At 56.5% G+C, this 6,469-nt stretch overlaps 1 pseudogene; it reads left to right on the forward strand.

Moving 5' to 3' along the window:
• Positions 1-811: 811 nt before the first annotated feature.
• On the forward strand, positions 812-5,978 carry LOC140620642 (metal transporter CNNM3 pseudogene; annotated as a pseudogene).
• Positions 5,979-6,469: the final 491 nt, after the last annotated feature.

The raw sequence follows: 6,469 nt of genomic DNA on the forward strand, positions 1-6,469 counted from the left end.
ACAACTTGTTTTTGGCCACTCTGCACTGAGTAAGTTACTAGAAGGAAAACCTCACCTCAAAAGAAAGAATAGAAACAGTCCTCTCTCCCACAGAGTTACAAAATTTGGATTACAATTCAATGTCAGAAAGCCAATTCAGAAGCACTATTGTTGTGCCCAAGATTGCGAATCTGAAAAACCACCGAGGAACCGACACCGATGGAAACACACGAGGGTTTATTAACAACTCGAGCCTGGGTCCAAGTATATCCGACACAGCGGAGCAGGGACTTGGACCCAGGCTCGAGCTTGTAAATAAACCCTTGCGTGTTTGCATCCGTGTCGGCTCCTCGGTGGTTTCTCGGTTTCGAAATCTTGGGCACAACATTTGAGGGTTCGTCCGGGATCCGAGAGACCTCCAGGACCCCATCCGGAGGGTTTCACGCGTGGTGAATGCTCTCAACTTTTCCACCTTTTGCGTGCATATTCTCTGAGAGCTCTAAACTATACTTTACCTGTAGGAATTCCAATCTGTACTGGGTCGGCATTGGCTTAAGCGGCCGCGCTGGCGGGCGGTGAACCCGGGGTCTTGAGGAGACGTCCCTTGCCCCTGCCTAGAGGGCAGGGTCGTCATCTGTAAGGAGGGTGGAGGTCCTGTCTGTAAGGAGGGCGGGCTGCCAGCTCTTCGGGTTACCTTGTGTTTCGTCTCCGTGGCCGCCCTGGAATGTTTGTCGGTGTTACTGTGTTCTTGTTAGCTGTTTTGTGCGCTTGTCTGTATTACTGTGTCTTTAACTGTCATAACTGTCTACATAAGGAGAGGGGGCAGCGGGCGATGGCGGCGGCTCATCTAGGCTGGTTGCTCGCCCGCTGTGCCTGGGCATCGCCGCTGGGGAGGCCGCGTCGGGCCGCGAGCGCTGGCGTCTGTCTGGAGGAAGAGGGAGACGCGGACGCGGGGTGGGCGTGTGGAGGAGAGGCGCGGGCCGCCCCGGAGGCCGCCTTCCACCTGCGCCTCTTCGGCTTGGGCTTGGCCAACAGCTCCTGGGCCTGGGTGGCCCCCGAGGGGGCGGGCTGCCCCGAGGGCGGGCCGGCCGCGATGCCGGGGAGGGCTGCTTGCGGCGGCGGCGGCGGCGGCCCCCGCTGGCAAGTGGCGCGCGCTGCTGCGCCTTCCCGCCGAGGCTGTGCGCCCGCATTCGGCGCTGCTGGCCGTGCGCGTGGAGCCGGGCGGCGCGGCCGCGGAGGAGGCGGCTCGCCCCGGGCGCTGGGCCAGGGGGCGGCGGGGCTGCTGGCGCTGGCAGCGCCGGCGCGGGGCCTGCAGCTGAGCACACTGGCGCTGGCGCCCCCCAGGTGCAGGTGCTGCGCGAGAGCGGCACGGAGGCCGAGCGGGCGGCGGCGCAGCGCCTGGAGCCCGCGCGGGCCCTGGGCGCTCTGTTGCTGCTGACCAGCCTGGCGCAGGCGGCGCTGGCGGTGCTGCTGTACCGCGCGGCCGACCAGCGCGCCCTGCCCGCCGTGCTGGGCAGCGCGGGGCTGGTGTTCCTCGTGGGCGAGGTGGTGCCGGCCGCCGTGAGCGGGCGCTGGCGCTAGGGCCGCGCGCGCTGCTGCTCAGCCGCCTGGCGGTGCCGCTGACCTGCGGGTGGCGCTGCCCGTGGGCCAGCTGCTGGAGCTGGCGGCGCGGCCTGGGCGGCTGCGCGAGCGCATACTGGAGCTGGCCCGGGGCGGCGGCGACTCCTACAGCGACCTCAGCAAGGCGTGCTGCGCTGTCGGACCGTGGAGGATGTGCTCACGCCGCTCGAGGACTGCTTCATGCTGGACTTCGGCGTCCTGGCCACAGGACAGGCGGCCACACGCGCATCCTGCTGTACGAGGAGGAGCGCTCCAACATTGTGGACATGCTGTACCTCAAGGACTTGGCCTTCGTGGATCCCGAAGACTGCACGCCTCTCAGCACCATCACCCGCTTTTACAACCATCCGCTCCACTTTGTCTTCAACGACACCAAGCTGGACGCCGTCCTGGAGGAGTTCAAATGAGGGAAGTCTCACCTGGCCATCGTGCAAAAGGTGAACAACGAGGGTGAAGGTGACCCCTTCTACGAGGTGCTGGTCCTCGTCACCCTGGAGAACGTCATTGAGGAGATCATCAAGTCTGAGATCCTGGATGAGTCTGAGGACTACCGAGATGCCACCGTCAGGAAGAAGCCTGCTCCTCTGAGTACCCCTCTCTGGCAAAAAGAGGAATTCTCCTTGTTCAAGGTGTCTGACAATGAATATAAAGTGAAAATCTCGCCTCAGCTGCTCTTGGCCACCCAGCGCTTCCCCTCTGGAAAGGTGGATGTATTCAGCCCCCTGCAAATCTCCGAGAAGGTCCTGCTGCACCTGCTGAAGCATCCCAGCGTCAACCAGGAAGTGAGGTTTGACGAGAGCAACCGTCTGGCTGCACACCATTACCTGTACCAGTGCAGCCAGCCAGTGGATTATTTCATTCTCATCCTGCAGGGCGGGGTTGAGGTGGAGATTGGGATAGAGGGCCTAAGTTCGAGAATGGAGCCTTCTTACTACGGAGTGTCTGCCCTGACAGCGCCATCCTCGGTTCACCAGTCCCCAGTGTCCTCGCTCCAGTCCGTCCACCACGACCTGCAGCCAGAGCCAGCCAATGGCGCTCGCTTGTCTGCATACTGTCCTGACTACACTGTGAGGACCCTCTCCAACCTGCAGCTCATCAAGGTCACGTGGCTGCAGTACCTCAATGCACTCCTGGCCACTGGAGCCCAGACCCATTTGGGGGTGGCAAGAGGGCGGGGGGATGGTTGGTGGTAGGCTTTCTACTTTGCCTTTTTCTCCTTATGCCCCCTTAGTGAGGGGCGGGAGCTCTGGCGGCAGCTCCAGGGTGAGGAGACAAGCCCCGGAGTCGGAAGAGCTGGGTTTGCTTCCGGGCCTAGCCACCAGCTGGCCGAGTGACCTTAAGCAAATCACTCTGTAATTTGTCGGCACCTCAGTTTCCTTCTCTGCCTATCAATGTTTGTGGAGTTGAAAGCACTTTGTGAAGTATAAAGCGTCGGTATGTACATAAGGAATGATTATTGTTTGTAAACGGGTTTTTTGTTGTTGTTGTTGTTGTTGTTGTTGTAAGAAAAGTTAGCAATTGCCCAGTTCTTGGATTTTGAACCTGGGAACCTTGGATTGAAGTTGGAGATCCCCCTAAACTCCTTGAAATTGTATGCAGAAATAGTGAGAGTGTGCATTTTTGGGGAATGAAGATCCATCGCCAGCAAGTTTTCAAAGGGGGCTGTGACCCAGAAGAGTTAAGAACTATGATTCTTTTACTAAGATGACCAAAATGCTTCTTTGTTGTCAGCTGCTTTTATCAAATTCCAGACCATTGTCCAGCAAACACTATAGAAATGTTTGAACAGTTGGATTTCAAACATTTTCATTTTGTGGGGTGATGCTTACCAATGGTACAGCTCTAAGCAAGTGAACATAAACACATGTAAGTGTATTTTGTCTGGTTAGGAGTTTATCTGTTTTGCTATTCCATACAAATGTCTGAGAGGCAACAGTGTCCAATGAAAGCAAATTGTTTGGAAACCATGCCTTTCTCCTTGGCTTTGCTATGCCGTAATCCCTTGTTTCCCATACTTGGAATCCTATGCCCATCCATATTGTTGAACTATCTGACGTGAAGCTATGAGAGCTATGGCCTAGCCCCCTTTCCGCAGGCTGATTGCCCCCTGCAGACTGATCTGTAGAGTGCAGGGCTCCTGGGGCAGTCCCGTGGGTCCTGCCTCACGCGGTGTGTCCACTGGGCATATGTGAGCACGTGCGCACTTGGCAGTCCCTTTGCCCCATCCCCATGTTCCCTGTGGCAGCAGAACCCACAGGCTTCAGGAAGAGCAGTTGCGCTTGCTGGCTTTACTGATGCAAATGACCCTTCTTTCATGTATCTGGTATCCCCATTCCATTCATGTACATGACATGCCTCTTCTGAATTTGGTGTCGTGGCCTCTTTAGCAGCCTGCTCCCTTTGTGCTGGCCTGATCAAGGCATTTCTGATGCCCTTCTTCAAAAAGTGGAAAGCCGAATCTCATGCGGTTTGAATGTTGAGATTCCCAATAGGAAGCAATGCAGAGAGTAGTTTTCTCCAACTTTGGCTCTCGAGGCCTCCTGGGAGGGCTTCTCGCAGAACCATGTTGCCTCCAGCCATCCCTCCATGCTTCTGATTAGCTTCAGAGCCTGGGCAAGGTATGAGCGTGTGACCATCTTGCAAGAAGGGAACCGAGGATCGCAAACACCTGATTTTCTTCAAGCCACACCGCCAGTTGGCAGCAGGGCTGGGCAGGGCTCGGCAGAGATACGTCATGCTCCCCGAGGTCTCCTAAAATGATGGAAAGACTCACGTCGCCTACTGTGGTGCCTCCAACTACAGGATGGCCGAAGGCCCAGTGGATTGCCCGTGGCACATTTCTCTTCAGGGGCCAGGTATACAACTAGTCCCCATGCCGCAGTGCTGGCAACTGAGGGTCTGAAAGGACTTTGTGTAGGCCACAGAACAAAGAAGTGTCAGACGTCCAAGTGGGACCTGGAGAGCCGGGACCCAGAACCCGTGCTCCTGGGTGGGATAGAGTGGAGGTTTCCCGGCACGCAGAGATGCTGCCTGGTCCATGTCCTCCTGGGTGGAGCAGTGTCTTGTCCGAGGTCACCCTGAGGCCACAGCAGTGCACTGCTTTGTGGTCTCCTCTCAGAAAGGATGTGATGGCCTTGGGGCGTGCATGCAGGTAGAGGCCTCGTGAGTGAAGGTCTCATGGGTCCGTCGTATGCCCAGAAGCCTGCATACGAGTGGATGTTGAAAGCGGCAGCTCCTCCACGTTGGCATCTGGCCTGAGATTGCCATGGCCGAAAGCAGAAGTTGGGGACTTGCACACTCCCCTCCTGTGAAGTGGAGTGTCTTCACTTCTTGCCAGAGGTTCTGGCCACAAGCGGTACTGCAGCCATTGGCCCTTCACTCTACGAGGCGATGTCAACGGGCTGAGGCGCAGCAAGATGGGGCAGAGAGCCTGTGCCAGCCGTTGCCGGCCTCCCAGGGGTTTTCGCCAAGCTCAGGAGTCAAGGGGACAGACAACGTTTCCCTTTGCCTTGGGCCGCTTGCCAGGAGCTTCAGGGCCTCTGCCGGCCCTCAGGGCCAGCCCAGCAGTAAACTCATTGCAGACACAGTGCGTGAGTGGTCTTCAAACCTCTGCAAGAGGAGAGGCTCTCTGGGAAGGCCAGCCTGGTGTCCCAAGATGGTTGTGTTCAGACGCCTGCTGCCAGGAAGGCACTGCAGAGAGGATCTGTTATTGACGCCTTCTCTGACGATGACGAGGCGCTCACCACTACCACCACCAGCACCCCATCCCCCTTCCGGAGAAAGCCGTAGGAACTCAGAGCTGTGGGGCTTTGTCCTTCCTGCACCTTCTTGGCCACTCCAGAGGCTCGTGCATTTGCATGGCCAAAGAGGGTGCTCTTCTTTGGTCACAGCATCCCGAGGGTGGATTCCTTGCTCCTGACCGGACCTGTGGACATGGCTGTGCTTCCAGGGGAGTCCCATGGAGTCACTTGTTCTCCCGAGGTTGATGTGAAAATAAACTTGTTGGTACAGTCAGGGCAATTTGCCCCGTCCCCGAGTTCACTTTGGCCGATGAAAACAGACATCTAGGAAAGCTTGCATGCTGTCCTTAGATTTGGCGCTTCAGACTCTTTGGCTTTCCTGTGTGTGGAATCCTAATTCCATTGATATTGTTGAAATCTCTCTCATGAGCCCACTCCCTGCCCTCCTTGTACTCAGGCTTTTTCCTGGCCCCAGCCTGATCTGTGATCCATTCTAGTGCCCCTGCGGATTCCCGTGGGTCCTGCTGACCAGCCATCCCACCAAGGATAATGTAAGAAGATGAGTGTACCTACGTTCAGGGCATGTCTTCTTATCCCCAGGTTCGCTGAGGCCGATAAAACCAAGGTATTGGGAAAGCTCGCATGGTCTCCTTGGCTTTGGTGCTCCAGAGTCCTTTGTTTTCTTCTGTTTGAAAAACTAACTCCATTGATATTGTTGAGCTGAAACTATTTAGTCACAACAAAGGCCCAATTTTTTCGAGTGTGCATTTCATTTCTTCAGTTAAGGCCTTCAGAGACATGGTAAATTTGGACCAGGGGATTTTTAGTTACCAACATTGAAGAAACCCTAAGATTTAAGAACAGACTCTCCATAACCCATGAGCAGGTGTGGCCTAAGCTGAGGGCCCTCTATGAGACTGGGCCACCCCCAGACCCCCATCGATATCGGCCAGGTGACTGGGTTTATGTGCGGAGATACCAACACCAGACACTTCAACCTCACTGGAAGGGACCCTACATCGTGATCCTGACCACTCCCACTGCTCTCAAGGTTGACGGGATTACTCCCTGGGTCCACTACACCCACGTCCAGCCAGCTGACCCACACACTGTTCTCAAGGACTTTGTTC

This window comes from Canis lupus, chromosome 29 (genome assembly GCF_048164855.1).
Source record: "Canis lupus baileyi chromosome 29, mCanLup2.hap1, whole genome shotgun sequence".
Taxonomy (NCBI): Eukaryota; Metazoa; Chordata; class Mammalia; order Carnivora; family Canidae; genus Canis; species Canis lupus.